This window comes from Stigmatopora nigra, chromosome 15 (assembly GCF_051989575.1).
Source record: "Stigmatopora nigra isolate UIUO_SnigA chromosome 15, RoL_Snig_1.1, whole genome shotgun sequence".
NCBI lineage: Eukaryota > Metazoa > Chordata > Actinopteri > Syngnathiformes > Syngnathidae > Stigmatopora > Stigmatopora nigra.
The window spans coordinates 766,169-783,687 of record NC_135522.1 but is presented as its reverse complement, the minus strand read 5'-3'; positions in this window follow the sequence as shown (position 1 = coordinate 783,687).

Below are 17,519 nucleotides of genomic sequence, written 5' to 3'. Positions count from 1 at the left end.
CTTGTGTGCTAGCGATAAGATGTCGGCGGCGATAAGGCCCGCCTCCACGCCAGCGCCTTTGAAGTGAGGACGAAGCCGAGGACGTGGGGGGACGCCTTTGAGCCGGGAGGTCGCCGCAATGACAGCGGGGGAGGAAGGACGGCGAGGTTAGGCCCGGTCGGTGGGTCGCTCCGCTTTGTCCGATCTTCCAGTTGACAGCGCGGCGTTTGTTCTACAATCCTTTTTTTGTTCCAAAAAGCTTTTGAGGCCACCCTCATGTTCTTTTATGAATACTTTTTACCTTCAACTGACTTTTGGAGGCTTTTTTATCTTGATAGACATCATGTCTATCTTAACTGGGATGCCAGTGAAGTGATTGGTCTGCCACTAAACCCGACTGGTTTAGTTAAAAATAAAATTAAAGCTGAAATTGATGTGTTTTTTGCGGAATGTTCCGGTTGTTAGTAAGACTAAGTTGCTGTGTGGTTTATGGAAAATAAATAAATGGGGCGGACGAAGGTCTTGGGCTCAAAGTTTTGGGGTTCTGGGTTCGATTCCAAGTCGGTTTTGTCCTCACTTTGTGCAGTTTGCTTTTTTTGGTGTGGGTTTTCTACGGATACTCCGGTTTCCTCCTACTTCCCCAAAAAAATATGCATGCTAGGCTAGCTGGTGAAACACTCTAAATTGTCAAAATTTAGCTATGATTGATAGGCTATGGATAAGATAGATAGATGATAGGCTCCAGCACCCCCTTGTGAGGAAAAGTGATTTGGAAAATGAATGAATGAATGAATAAGTACATAATAAAAAGTACAGTTTAAATTGGCCAGCAGCGAACTATGAAAATAAGGAATATGACCCTGCACTAAAATCTTAAATCCAGCCTGCCTCGACCTTTGACCTATGGCTAAACATTTTGTTTTTGTTCTTTAAAGTGACTTCTAGTGTTATCAATATTGATATAAAGGACTTTTAGCAAGAAATTAGAATTTTTAATCGTGATAAATCGTGTCTTCTGTTGATTTTTTGGTGAAAAATCATTAAAAAGCATGTATGTTAACATTCTCTCGCTACGTTTGTCCAAACAGTGTAACATAGAGACTTGAATTTTTTTGTGGTGACCAAAAACGCCTGTCGGATCCTAATAAAAAAAAAATAACAGATTTTATTTATTTAACAGCACAAAAATGGTCTTTTTCTTCTTTGCCGGTCCCCCCTGCTTGTATACTTTAACTCCATTACCACCAATGCCATTCATTAAGATAAGTAACCCATTCTAAAATAATAAACCATATAATTTTTGCACTAGGACTATTATGCAACAAGACAATCTTTCTATTTTTTTTTCTACAAAAAATGAGGAGGGGGTAAAGATGCACCGAGACTGGCGTGAGTACACACTTGTGTTTTTGCTGATGTTATCCGGACAGCTGTAAACAATTCCGAGTAGACACGGCCTGTTGGCCGAGAGATGTCTCGCTCACGTTTGTTTTGATGTGGCCGCTTGACTAATTTCCCTTTAAAAAAATGTCATCGGGGTAAAGGGTTAAAGGTTAAACATCCGCCGCAATTTGCAAAGGCCGTTTCTGCCGGGATGCGATGCTATCATCGGGCAGCTATCGCATTCCCTGTCCTCCACCTCGTCCTCCTTCTTGTCTTTCTGTGTCGGTCACAGCTCACTGACACTCCGTCACACGCACTTCAGGGCGGCTTGGCTGGGTTAGCGCGCCGCCGCTAGTCTTAAATATCAACCCGAATACTTGGGTTCAAAATCTCGGGATGCTAAGACGGAGGCAAATGGAAAAAATGATAATATTGTCTAGTTCTAAAATCTGCTATGTATGATCAACTTGGTTCAAGTTCAAGAACAGAAAATCAATTGTGGTCTCAAATAGGGATGACCCAGTTCTGACTTTTTGACGGATTTCTCTCAAAATGGTCGTTCATATTTAGCCAGGTTAAAAAAAATTAATCAGTCACAGAAACTATTTGTTTACGGTATTAGACGATGATCTGTAAATCGTTATTAGTTTCTAAAGCAAGGCCTTCAACTATATTTTATGTGATCCAGATTTTAGATATAATATTTAGACTTTTTTTATATAAATGGATTTAAAGAACTGTATTAAAAGCCCTGACTCTTCAGTTTTTTATAAATCTAAAACAATGTTTATTTTAGCTTTTTTAAATCTATTTTTAGATTTTACAAAATGATTTTTGAACTAAAAACACAGAAAAATGATTAAAAAATGACAATTATTGATTAAAAGGGGGAAAATCATGAAATTTAATATACATTTATACTCTTCATTTTAATTTGATCCCTAAAACAGAAAGTCAACACTCATGATTAACTTTCGCGGGCCACACAAAATGATGCGGCGGGCCAGATTTGGCCCCCGGGCCGCCACTTTGACACCTGTCTTTTAAAAATTGTCCAAAAATTGTTGTATCAGGTATCGGATCAAGACATCAATGTTCTTAACTAGCCCAAGAATTTAAGTAACTATGACTAAGTTAAGGCAAAGGCCCTCAAAACATGATATTGGTTCCAAGAATTGACCAAAATCTTCATCGGACCATAAAACCTATCGTTAATTCTGACTAAATCCGAACTTCAAGCGAATTGAAATGATTTTTTTACAGTTCTGGCTGTAAGGATGAGTGATTCCTGAAAATAAGAGCAAATAAAAAGCAAAAAAGTATGCTAGTCCTCCTGGATACAAAAAGAAAGAAAAAGCTTAATACTGAATAGTTGGGAGAGAACCAAAGACCACAGATTGGCGGCTTTGGGACTCAAATGCAGATTGGACACTCGACACCAACGGAAAACCAGAAGAACCAGTGGAGAGGATTAAGAGACGGACGGCGTTTTCTTCCATTAGCGTCACCCTTGCGTGAAAGCGACAACGTTGTTAAAACGGCACCCCGCGGACGTCTCAACGCCGGCCGGATTCTAGCCCGAACGTTGGAATTCTCGGGGCTCCGATACACAGATGTGGTTTTGTTTTCTTTCCGCGCCTGAATCGAGACGGAGGCGAAAAAAACGATCGGTCGGGAGGCTGGTCTGCGGCACATCCTCTCTCGCGGCTAATGGCGGCCAGGAATTGAACGGCCAAAAATGTACCGCAAAGACTGAGAATTGGCGTTTTTTTGGGGTGGGGGGATCGCATCTGTCTTTGGTAGCCACGTGTTGAACGCAAGGCGAGTGGAAATATCTCGCGGCTTTGGATGGGATTGGTCACCGAGTGGAACAACACCGAAAATCTGATTTGTCTCAAGATGTTTGTCCAAAGCCAGTTACATTTTGCCAAGTAAAAAATATAATATTTAGTTTTTTTTAAATAAATGGATTAAAAGAACTGGATTAAAAGCCCTAAATATTCCATTTTTTATAGATCTAAAACAATGTTATTTTTAGCTATTTTTTTATATATTTCTAGATTTTACAAAATGATTTTTGAACTAAAAACTGAAAAAAATGGATTAATAACTGACAATGATTGATTTAAAAGGGGGAAAATCAGGAAATGTAATCTACATCTATACTCTTCATTTTAATTTCATCCTAAAACAGAAAGCCAAATTGACTTTAAAAATTTATAAAGATGGGCCGGGTCAGCATAAGATATGATACTATATATAAAAGTGCATCCGTTAACAGTACATATGAAAAAAAAAGAGAAAAAAAGGACGAAAGTATTAATTTAAGATTAAAAGGCCTAGCGGGCCGGATGTGGCCCGCGGGCCATAGTTTGGAACTGAAACCCTAGCAAAGAACTAACAATTGTTTGGTATTCAGGAAAATGGCGGACCTGGATTGACTAGACAAGGCAAATAAACTTCTACCTCTACTTACAACATATTCAGGTTACGAAACGAAGATTTTGTTTCAAGTTACAAAAAAATTTCAAGTTATGAAAAGTTAAAATCTCTCTAAAAAAACCAACAACAACAACAACACCCTTTTGGACCAGATTAAGTAAATCCTTCACACATGGAATGCGTCTTGAAAAATTGAAGTTATGAAAAATTCAAGTTGCAAAACCACTTCTGGAACCAATTAGTCAAAGGCAATACTGTACTTTGCATCTGTCGCAGTCATTAAAACAAACTTTTTCTCAGCTAAATCCGAGACGCCAACCTTCTGGTGTCCTGGACAAAAAGGTGGGAAAGGGGCGGAGCCACGGACTGAAAGTTGGCGGCTTTTTCAGGGCGCTTTCCTCGGTAAGCCAGGAAATAATCGGCCAGACGACATGAAACGAAGGGGGGAGCGCTGTAACAGATCGTGTAATGTGACTGTTAAAATGATAAAGGACGGCGGGCGGTGTGAAAGGAAACGGGGGCGTGTCCTCGCTTGTCCCGCTTGTGGATGTCCGAGGCGGTAATGTTATACCCCCTCGGTGTGTTTTGACATTTCAAGACTAATGGAAGTGCTTTCAAGGCCAGACGCTTATTAGGCTTCTTAGCCAGACATAAATAAGGGGGCACAAAGGCATGACTTTCCCATCATGCCCTTGTGATATCCGACATGTGTCCGCCAAAAAAGGGAAACGCACAAATGTGTTTTGGTGTTTTGATTTGATGCGGCCGTGAAATCTGGAAATGTCATTCGGGGGTCATAATAAAAAGAATGGGATTGGGTGGACTGACTCAAAACACCAGGTGGTTTTGTCTTGTTTTGGAAGTACAACAGGAAATATTGTGTTCTTGCACTGGACTTTTGGAACGTATTTTGCTAGAAAATTGAGGTAAGGTAAGTTGAGGGATATTGGGGGATACCTGTAGTTTAGCTGGGTTTTTAAGAATAATTGTTATGATAGGGATTTAGGCAAAAGGTACTTATCCAAGTTTTCGAAAAGTTATACTTAAACTGCAGGGCAGTTTATGAATGAAATCAAGCATTTTCTACATGTGTGAGTTTCTATCACAAAGAATATCAGTAATTTAAAGTGATTAATTATTATGAAAAACTCACTTAAAAGACTTGTTTTTATTTTAAAGTTTTTCTTCCACTTGCTTGTTCTTTGTTTGATAACAAGCAAGAAAAATACTTGTTAAAAGTGTGCAATAATAATGACATGTCCTCTATGTGTATGTAGGTATATGTAGGTATATGTATATGTAGGTATATGTATTTGTATATGGAGGTATATGTATATGTAGGTATATGTATATGTAGGTACTATATGTATATGTAGGTATATGTATATGCAGGTATATGTAGGTATATGTATACTATATATATGTAGGTATGTGTCTAAATACATATGTATAAGTATATGTATAAGTATATGTATAAGTATATGTACGTGTATATATATTTGTGTCTATATACATATGTATAAGTATATGTATTTCCCGAATGTAGACTTTTGCGAGACTAACGTATCGACGAAAACCCTAAAAATCAACAACTTTTTACGCCAAGAAATAGTTCCTTGGCACGAGTCGTCCCGTCGAGGTGTCGCATCGTTCATCTCGCACCGATAACGTTTATTACGGAGCGTACTACGAGATAAACGGGCCAGTATCGTGCTTGTGTCGTCTCTGGCTTGGCTGATAGAGCGTCATGTAACGGCTGAGCGCTCTTGCTATTTGGGGGTCACGTTACTCCCCCCGTTGGCGTGTCGAGTCTCGTACCTTTTCCACGGAAATTCCCCCCTTCGACACCTTTGCCGCTTCCCGCCTTTTTGTCAGCCTGTCAATCTGAAAAAGCCCGACTACAAAGGCGCATCCGCGGCGTTAGCTCTCAATTAGCCTCTTTTCCGTCATTCCGGGTGACCTTCTCACCCCGCGCTATGTTTTTGTAGCCCTAAGCCCCGCCCCCTTTTTTCAAAGACAGGAAACCTGTGCTGGAAAATGCAGCTTGTGTGTCACTCACTTTCAAGTGAGAGTTTCAAGCGGGAAAATAAATACGGGAGGTCCAAAGTAGTAATCAACTGCACTTTCCTCCATTTCCTATCTGCAATCTCATTGGTTAATTCGCACCCCCCTGAAAGTCCCCAAAGACTGAGGTCTGAAGATGTCGATCTTGCCTGGAAAGGCCATAAAAATTTGGACTTTGGAACAAATGGTCCTAAAGATGAAAAGTGAACGGCATCACCACAACAAGGCTTACAATTGAAATAAATCTGGAATAACAGTAGTTCTATTGGAAGAGTACAAATTGTTCCCATTAAAGAAAGAGCTTCAAAGACACAGAGGCAATTGTGCATGGCAGAGGAATGTCTGACTGGCGACTGGTCCCTCCGACGGGTTATGGACAGACCGGTTGACATTTTACAAAAGACTTTTGACCTATTTTCACCGTTGTCAGAACGCAAAAAAAAACACGAAAGCGTTGACGGAAAAGCCAATCATGCGATGGTGTTCTTGACAAACTATGCTCCCCTCCCACAAGTGTCGGGTTTGTAAAGAATCGTTGAAAAGAAACCCGTCAAGCATGGGGAGATCATTGTTCCTGTCACTCATCAAAGACACTTCAAATACACACCAAAGATGTATCAGAGATGTATCCAAGACGCATGGAATATGTATCAAAGACGTATCAAAGATGTATCAAAGATGTATCAAAGACAAAGACCTATCAAAGACTGTATCAAAGACATAAAGACCTATCAAAGACTGTGTCAAATACATAAAGACCTATAAAAGACAAAGACCCATCAAAGACATAAAGACCCATCAAAGACACAAAGACCCATCAAAGACTATCAAAGACTGCACCAAAGATTGTATCAAAGATTGTATCAAAGACTGTATCAAAGACTGCATCAAAGACTGTATCATAGACGTATCATAGACGTATCAAAGACGTATCAAAGACGTATCAAAGACGTATCAAAAACGTATCAAAGACGTATCAAAGACGTATCAAAGACGTATCAAAGACGTATCAAAGACGTATCAAAGACGTATCAAAAACAAAGACGCAACAATGTCACCGCAATTTGAGCCAGCCCATTCAATCTTGCACGTAAAAATGCCATTATCGGGTACGGCGTCGATAAGGGGGGCGCTAAAGCAATTTCCCAGCAAATTTCCCGGAGGGTGCCGGAGCATAGACGGGTGCCAGCCACATATTAAACAGCCGGAGTGGAGACATTTCGATGGCTTCGAGGGAGGCCACGTGGGACATTCCTCCAAAGTCTCCATGGGGACCGAGCGGCCAGGCCGTTATGCCACCGCGTCCACTCGCTGACAGCTTTACGCTCGCCATTCTCTACTCGGGGACAAAGCGGCTAGCCCGCCCGCCCGTGCTAGTCCGAAAGGGGAAGTTTTGGGTTTGAGGGCTATCAAATGACCTTCCTCGACAGGTGCCCGGCCGGCGCCCAGTCCGAGGCGACCCGTGAACTTCTGGCCGACGAAAAACACGGCGCTCGTCTTTCCCCGGTCGGATCTTAATCAGCGAAGAGGAAACGCCGTCACTTCGGGGGGCTCCGTCCGGCTAGGGAAAAAAAAAAAAACGTCTCGGGCTGTTTACAAGGTGGAGGGGTCATTTCGCCGAATTACAAAGAAACACATTATCCGACTCGCTCCTGTTTTTATGAAGCCGTGACATTCTTGCCAGTTTTTTTTTCTTTTTTTTTTTTTTTGCGCCCCGGGTTGCATACCGAGCGTGTGATGGAATTTTTTAGGTTGTAACCAGGATCAAAGAGAGGCGCTTGGAATTTATTTGAAACGGAGAAATGTGTCTCTCCTCCGTCTGCGCCCGTTTGAGGCCCGTCCTTCTTTTTTTTTTTTTTTTTACGATACCAAGATGGTGACGTTTGCGTCCAACAATGGTTTGGAGTTTTTATTTACTAAAAAACAGTAGGGGAGGAAGTTTAGATCTAGTTTTTTGTTTGAATAAGATACTTTTTGGGAGAACTTTTGGGCTTCCCTTGAAGGTCAAGACTGGGATTTACAAGAGACTATTTGAAGTGACTATTTTTGACTGTTCTTCTGATCTTTATCGTGACATAACTGAGAAATTTACCCTGAAAAGTGCATACAAGTGCGTGAAAAAGTATTTGACAGCATTTTTGTGACTTTTACCGTATTTTTCTAGGCCTGCGACTTATATATTCTTTTATTTTCCGTATTTTCTAGCATACTAGTGGCCTCCGAGTATAAGACGTTACCTTAAAATTGCCTAAAATGGTTGAATTTGACAATTTCTCTCGTATAAGCCGCCCTCTGATTCACAATTTTCAAATCCATATTCATAGTTTTAATAGAAAGTACTAATGTGCTACTTTAAAGTGAAAATCTTAAGAAAAATCATTGCAAAATGGTATTTTTGAGATACTGTATAAATCGATTGGTGGATTGTACATTCCGAAAAATGTTTTTTTTTCAAGTTTTATGCAAATTACGTTTTAGTTTTTCTTGAATTTCCTTCAAAATACATTTTGGTAAACATTTTATCTATTTATCTATTTTCTACTTTAAAATAAATGACCACAACGTGCATGTCAAGTCTTATTTATGCGCATATAAGCCTTACCTTGAATTCAGTCATCATTTTTGAGCTACAAATACGGCGCATTTTTTTTTTTTACTCTAAATGGCAGCAGCTTGTTGTTTTATGGTTTTAGGCTATAGTTATCTAAAAAAATCCATTACATTAACAAAATATTTTGTTTTTGGTCCCTTATTTTGTTGTTACTTTAACGCAAAACATTCTTCGTTTCCGATAAATTACCAACTGCCCCCCCCCCCCCACATAGAACTCGAAAACATCCAACTGAAACTTGTTTTCAAATATCCAGAAAATCGTAAAAAATAGATGACCGGGAATCCTTCCCACTTCATAGAGATTGGACGCCTTCTTCATCATAACGAGCCAACGACTTGAATAAACTTTGAAAGCGACACTATTGTTATATTTTGACAAGTTGCCTCTTTCAAGTCCCAAACACACTAAAAGCCACAAATTAACTTTCACACAATTAACACATTTTCCTGCCTGAGAGTGACAAGAAAATGGATATTTTTACGACAGCCGTAACTCCCAAACGGCCATTTTTTTTTCACACCTCGACTTAAAAAAGCCCACATTTGACCTCCATTAAACTTTATGATAACGGGACATTATTAGCCAGATGTGATCCCTTTGGAGTTTCCTTTTTTCGTTTACGTTTCCGCGGGGAGTCCAAGAACTTCCCGCTACCGCCACTTAAAAACCGCTCGACTTCAAATCGGATTAAAAAAAAACGAAAAACCGGGTGAATTGTACCAGACAGGAATGTCCATCTCAAGGGTATCGAGTGGAAATCCGCCAGGTTTGTCACGAATACTGTTACAATGTAGTGGAGCGCCGCCAATGGCTTGGGGGTGAGGCGGCGTGGGGTCAAACTAGAGCAAAAAATTCCACTTGTCTAACAACGGTGCTTTCCCTCCCTCCCTCTCCTCCATTTTATTAATGAGCGACAGGAAGCCCGAGACACGCGAGTGACAGGTCTACGAGGCGGCGGGTCGATCTTGAAAGGGAAGATGAAGGACGGCCACGGGTTAAACGGCAAGTAAGTGAGACAAAGGAGGGACAACCCAGAGAGGAAACGAGGTTGGAGTCTATCAGATCGGCCGTGGGCGCAAAGCCGTGTCGTTTGGTGACCTCGGCCTGAAGCTTTTTGACCTTTTTGACACACCTGAAGACCAAAAACCTGGATCCGTAGAAGTTGGGGGCCATTTTAATGCTACTTTTGTAATGTTAAGGTGGGTTTCTGTGGGAATGGACTGAGGTCTGAGACGTTAGTTCGAAACCGGAACTCCAAAAACCGAAAGACCAAAAAATCTAAAGACCAAAAAAACCTAAAGACCAAAAAAACCTAAAGACCAAAAAACCTAAAGACCAAAAACCTAAAGACAAAAAAAACCTAAAGACAAAAAAAACCTAAAGACAAAAAAAACCTAAAGACCAAAAAAACCTAAAGACCAAAAAAACCTAAAGACCAAAAAAACGAAAGACCAAAAAAAACCTAAAGACCAAAAAAACCTAAAGACCAAAAAACCTAAAGCCCAAAAACCCAAAGCCCAAAAACCTAAAGCCCAAAAACCCAAAGCCCAAAAACCCTAAGCCCAAAAACCCAAAGCCCAAAAACCTGAAGCCCAAAAACCCTAAAACCAAAAACCCAAAGACCAAAAACAAGTGCTAACATTTTATCAACTGTGTCCTGGCTTTAAGAAGTAACAGACATAGTAGAAACTATCCAACATACAATAATCAGAATCAGTCAGACATCTTTAGTGTGGATTTGAAATCTTTTGCAATAACTTGACAGTTATACACAAACAGCGTCTTGTCTTAAATCGTTTTTTTTCCACCAAATTTGAGCATCTTTAAGGCGTTATCGCCTAGAAAAGACAACCGTACGGGCATGCCTATCTGCCTTTTCCATCAACTGGGCTGCAAGTCACCCAAAAAGCAGAGGACAGAGTTTCACTGAACCCAAACGGCAACAGAATCTTCAAACGGGGACGCGACCACACTCAAAGACCCCGACAGTTGCTAGAAAGACTCACTTACCAGGTGCTACACTCACCTTAAAGTCAACATTAAAAATGTCCAAAACGTCAACCAGACAAGCTACAAAGTGCTAGACTTGCAAAAATACAGTATTAATGCACTTAGATAACTCATTTTTAGCATTACTTGAATCCAAAAATGTTCTGGGTTGGACTTTGACTTGAAGAATTAGTATTAAAATAGGCTACACATTTTTCAGCTAAAAGTGTGCATGTCTAAAACTAGTTTTAAACAAAAAAAACTCCCATTTAGCATTAGCCCCCGTCAAAAAGTATATATATAAAAGCCCTTCATTCCACATTGTTATTGGCCATGATAGACGCATTTGAAAGGAACGCTTACTTTTATTTTGAAAGGGCAAAGCACCCGTAACCCAATTGGCGCTCACGGGTAAAAAACAAGTCCCCATTTGGGAATTTTCTGTTTTTCTTGCTTCAATCAAAAAGACCACAGCTACAAAGAAGGCCCTTGTCAACCGGGCCCAACGCAACCCCCCCCAAAAAACGCTGTTTATTTTACCTCCACTTCCTGTTTTCCTATCTCGCGTCGCACCAAACGCGATTTCTCACTTCCTGGCCTGTAGGTAAACCAAAAAGTTACGTCAGCGCGCGTTTGAGGGCGCGCGGGAACCCCATTTTTCCCCCAAACTGTGGGAGTTAATTACTCCAGTTGATTCACTTGCTAATGACCGCTTTACTTCTGCGGGGCGTTTTTTTTTTTTTTTAACGGGATTCAGAAGTCGAGCAAGATCTGTTTTTAATGGCAAGCCGTCTGTTTTCACTTGGGCGCACTGGGTGAGCTCATTTGAGGCCGCCTAATAAAATCATAATGAAGCCATTAGCTGCCAAGGAAGTCGAGGTGGGAGGGGCCTATTAAGACCTTTAAAAAAAATTATTATTGCCTCCTTTCCGACAGCCCGAAACATTTATCTCGTCAAGGTGGCACCTCATTTTTCGCCTCATAAATTGTCAACGTTATGAAAAGAGGGATTTAACCTTATTTGGGGGCGGGGCTAAATAAAAGATATGAAAAGTATGTCCACAAAAGACAAAAAAAAAAAAATCAGAAACTCACAGATGCAATGACAAATGGCTTGAAAAATCCCCTACTACACTTAAACATATCTAAAACTGTCTGTATATACGGTAATACCTTGACATAAGAGTGCATACCTCAAGGTATGGCTGTAAAGAGCGACCTCAATGTTTTTGTCGGAGGAAAAACAATCAATGTAGTGCAAGAATGACAATACCTAATCATTCTTGACTCTCAACTTGTCTTTAAATGACATAAAAACAAGCAAAATCAAATTAAATTCAATGTGTCCAATTTTAGGTTGAGTAGAAACAATCTAACAACCGACTCAGCAAATATTTTGACACAATAATCATATCACACATGACTTACTACCTAACAAGTTAATCATGGGTCTGCAAAACAACACTAAAACCAATTGAAAACATTTAGAAGCAAGCTCTAAAATTATTAGACAAAACCCCAAAACATCAACTTTGACTGGCTCTAGAGGTGACTGTGTACTTCCTTTTAAAAAAATGCTAAATTAACCAAATCACCTTCTCTAATCATACCTGGAATAAGTTATTACATACACTGTCCTGCCATCCCTCCCTCCATCTGTCCTACAAGTCAAAATTCTAACCAATGGCCTGTCACCAAAATAAACACACCTTATCTATTCTTTAAAAAATCCCATACAAAGACATCAGCCTCCTCATAATTCCATCATCTTGTTTTTACACCTCAGTTATCGTGTGTGGCGTGAGGTCAAGTTTGAATACGAAAAAAAATTCCTGGACTCTTAGCACATGTTGTCTTTAACCCCCCTCCCGCACGGTCGGGGGAGTCTGTCACGTAACGGTGGCTCGCCATGATTTACACCAACCTCGACAATGGGCGAGTCCTTTCCAAAATAGCAGGTGTTCACACGCTACTTAGCTCATGGAAAGCTGAATTGAGGTGTGTGGGTAAAATGGGGGGTGCGCAAAGCTGGTTAAAACTCATAAACGGTGCAGTCAAAACTGGCACGTAGGTCATTGAGTTTTTTCCTACGTCGCCGGCTGTTTCTCATCCCGCGACAATAAGTTTGCCAGGCGCTGGAAGCAGTTAGCTCGCGGCCGCTATTATTAACGTGGCTCAAAGTCGGGAGAAATTCGGGTCAGGACTGAAAAACCGCTGGATTTCCAGAGATGGGCGGGGGTGCACGTGCGAGGGATGACATCATGTCCAAAAAGACAAGAAAATGGGGAAATTGAGAGACAAGTTCAACTTCTTGGATGGCTTGGTTGAGGGAAACAAAAGGGATTTCCCAAAGGTTTGCCATAAGATGCTAATAATAGCTATGATGGGATGGAATAGATTGCAATTAAAAATGCTAGGTCTGGAATGTTGGATTGGTTTGTGTACATTTGTAATTGGAAGGTCAAAAGGTCAAAATATTTTGCAGTTGCTGATTGAATCGAAAAAAAAAAAAAAAAAAAAACTAAATTGCCGCTAGCTATGATTGGTCTCTTTCCGTGCCTTGCGATTGGCTGCCCACCGATTCAGGGTGTCCTAAAGTAAGCTGGGATAGGCTCCAGCACCCCCATGATCCTAGGCGGTAGGCGGTTCAGAAAATGAATCAATGGAGAAAAAAGATGGAACGAGCATATGTACTACAACTCAGAATACTATAATAAATACTATAATATAAAAAAAGGACTTCCATGGTACAATTGGGGACTAAAATCGTCTTGGGCACAAAAGGTCGATGGTTCAATGCCATTGGGCAAGGCCTTGAACTGGAATTTAGCACATTTTTACCATTTCGTGTCACTAAAACATCGTCAAAAACTTACATATTGACATATACGAATATGACTATAAATCAGTTCCAAGTGGGATTTCCTTCCCAGGAATTTCCATGACACCTCACGAGCTCTGGCACCAGTTTACGGGGGAATCTTTTATCTGGCTTGCCCTATCAGTCCGTCTATTTGTACTCCCCATGGCGGAATGCACCGTAACCACGATCCGTGGACGTGTCTGAGCCTCCCAGGCAGTAAAGGCCTGTTATTCTTTCCTCCCAGGGCTGTCTAACATGTGCGGAGAAACGAGGAAAGGCATTTTTTGAAAAGACGCTCGGAATTTTCGGCCTCCGGTTCCGTCTGGTCCCGGGTGAGCGAAACGACGGGGTCTGGGTTTGAACCCGGAGACGGCCAATGCGGTTTAGGGGAAGAGGGATGGAACGGGTGTCGATTTAAGGCGGTTGCAGGTGGATTTATCACCCCCAAGTGCGCGCTTCTCTAATGTGGGGGAAAGTTTTGTGTGAATTATGACGATGTTTTTGGGCTGTCGGAATGCGATACGGGAGAATATGTTTTTTGCGGCCAAGAAAAATCATTTTCTTGAGGTCTGCCGTATAAAAAGAAATGGCGTCCTTATTAAATGGCGCTTTTGGGAAGGTACCAAAAATAATTGGCTTCAAAAATCTGATTTTTTTTAGGTAATCTATGGCGAGTGGGGGTGAAAATGTATTTAAATTATAAAAATTATTATGTGAACAATAATCTATAATTTTTTTTCCTCATTTTTGTGTGTTTACACACAAAATTGGGAGACTGTGGAACGAATGAGAGAATTTACATATAAAGTACACATCTACTTACGAAAATCTACAGAAAAAGTCCTGGAACCAATTAATGTAAATTGCCATTTTATGTGCCACAAATTAGACCAAAAAACATGAGATTTGACAGCAGTTTTTGGCCCATTATTTGACCATCTGCAGATGACCAAAAATGACATTTTTCTCTATTTTCAAAAGCTGTTCTTGGCTTTTTTGTGGTCTTCCATGCGACAAAAATGCACCAACTAACGCCTGGCTAATCCCACACTGTTGACTTTTCCACGGGACAAAAAAAAGTGACATACTGTACGGTATTGTATGGCAAAGTTGGGGCTCTCCCCCCGATTTTACACAAGTGGAACATTAACAGCTCAAAGGTACATTGTGGAGAATATTCTTCGGGGAGTTTGGCTCTAATAACGCTCGTGTGGTTTATTTTTGGAGGAAATCAAGGGGTATTAATCACAGTCGTGGTGGAAAACATTAGCAGATTTTCATGTTTTGGCCTAAAGTGTATAAAAGTTTAAAAAAATACAAATAAAACTCACTTGGGTCTGCATTTAGAGTGGTGAGATAGCAACAAGTAGCCTAATGTGGGTTGATATGTTTCCCAAAGGAGGAGTTGAGAATTACCTAATGGCCATGAATGCAGCTTTGTGAGGAAAAGCTTGGGGATTTTGCATTAAAAATAATAATAAGTTAACGTATGTAGTCATTGCTCGTGGGAAGGATGGAATTTCATTGGCCTAGACAGTGATAGACATCCAATATCAGATAATGAGATTAAAAAAAGAGATAAAGAGGAACTTGTAAACAGTACTTAAGAGTTTCATTAAAATATAATGCTCAAAATAATTAAAAATACAACTGAAAGGTCCTAAAAATATATATTGGGGGTCATAGCACATGTATTTGTGAATTAATTTTACAAGTATTACATTTTTGCAACATGATTAGAATATACTAAAGCACTGGTGTCAAAGTGGCGGCCCGTGGGCCAAATCTGGCCCACCGCATTATTTTCTGTGGCCCGAAAAAGTAAATGAGTGCTGACTTTCTGTTTTAGGATCAAATTAAAATGAAGAGTATAGATGTATATTACATTTCCAGATTTATCCACCTTTTAATTCAATAATTCTCATTTTTTAATCCATTTTTTTTCTGTGTTTTTAGTTCTAATACCTCTAATACCTAATACTATAATTCATGGCACTCCTGGGGCCAAACATTTCTTTCCTTCCTCCTGTACCTAGATGATGATGATGATGATGATACGGCACCCCGCCCGGGGTCTGAAAAGCCCCTCTGTCCTCATATTTTGCCGCATCCATATTTAGGTGAGAGGAAAATGACGAGGGGGAGATATTTTGGTGAGAGTTGTGTCAATAATGGGGTTGGATGGGGGGGGGGGGGGGGGGGGTCTTGGTGTTAGGCTAAATCCGCTTTGCACTTGTTTCACTCTTTAATGGCTCATCTAAACAAGCTGGTGGGAAAGGAGGAAGAAGAGGGGGGAAAAAAACGGGGGGGGGCGTCAAAGGTGACGAGGCGAGGAGGGCTTGCCAAAATAAATGCATGAATGGCGTCTTTGAGTGACGGCCGCCTTTGAAGCCAGCTATAATTGCGGGCCCCTCGGCCGGACGTGGAGCCTTGCGGCCGACGCTGACGCGTCTGGCCGGACGCAAACGTCACGGCTCCACGGCAAACAAAAAAGGACGCGGGACGGGACGTGCCGTGTAAAAAAAATTGTGGCCGAGGGAGGGGGGGGGGACCATTTTAGATAGAATATTTACTTTTTTTAAATAAATGGATTAAAAAGCTGGATTAAAAAGCCCTGAATATTCAGTTTTTTATAGATCTAAAACAATGTTTATTTGAGGGGTTTTTTAAAATAATTTTATATTTTACAAAATAAATTTTGAACTAAAAACACAAAAAAATGGATTAAAAAATGACAATTATTGATTTAAAAATGGGAAAATCAGGAAATTTAATATACATCTATACTATTCATTTGAATTTGATCCTAAAACAGAAAATCGGCATTCATGATTGACTTTTCCGGGCCGCACAAAATGTTGCGGCGGACCAGATTTGGCCCGCGGTCCACCACTTTTCCACCAATGTATTAGACGTTCAATTAAAGTTTTTAGCTTGGCCCCCCGATTTACGAGCGGGAATGTTCAGATTTGCTTCTTGTCTCAGGGAGACTCCGCCGGGTGACAGTTATCGTCGGGCGGATCTTACGAGGGCGGCCAGGTGCCTGGGACAGATGCCACGCGGGTGACCAGTCGGAATGAAGAAAAAAGGGCCCGGGAGGGGTCAAGGGGTGTCCCGACTATGCGCTCCGGACCCCAGAGATAGCGTGGCCACCTAGGGGGCGAGCTTGGAAGCGAATGAGACACCGGAGACAAAGTGTAACGGCGGCGGCGACAGCGCGGTGGGTCCTCGGGGCTCGGGTTGCGGATTCCTTGGGGGCGTCCATGAGGGGAGTCTACTCACTTTTAACAACCCAACTCATGAACATACCAATGGCGGCACATGGAGCCGTATACTAATAAAGCCCTGAGGTGATTCAAAACTTGCGAATTGACATGCTTGATGCTTTTACAGCAGTTTTTGGGGGGGGTCGAGAATCACTAGTTTTAAGGGAAAATTGTAAAAATCTTCATTCAAAATTCAGGTACTGTTTTTAATTGAATATTACAGGCCTTTGTGTAGAAGACATACCCTTAAATTGCTTTAGAAATTGTTGAATTTAAAATTTCTCTCGTATAAGCCGCACCCTGCGACTAATGGCAGGCAAAATAAGTGATTTTTTTCATATTTTATGCAGAATACATTTAATTTTGTTGAATTTCATTCATAGACGCCAATTTTTTTTTGTTAAAAGTTGTATCTGTTTATCTTTCCACTATTTTGAAATAAATTGTCTGGCTTATGGCGTTTTGTGCATGTCATGTCTAATTTATGCGCATATAAGCCTTACCCTCGATTGTTTTTTTTTTTAGCTACAAATAAGGTCTTATATGTGAGAAAATACTTAAAATACGTAGCTTCATAAAATGGATATTAATCAGGTTTCTCCTGAAGGCCGTTCTTCTAAAAGTTAGAAAATTGCATTGCTTTGTATGAAAAACCTTACAATAGCGCAAAAACTATTTCGCAATACCGTCATATTTCTCTAAAAATTCAGGTCCATTTCCCTTCTGAGTGTTACATTGCATAATTTCAATTTAGCACCGATTATGACATCACCCCCCCCCCCCAATTCAAATGAATTAGACATCCATCCCATAACAAAATATTCAACGCTTCCTACAAACCATCTCATCTCATTCCAAAACCCATGAAACATCCCAAAAATCCTCCCCCAACTCAACACAGCGACCAATCATTTACACT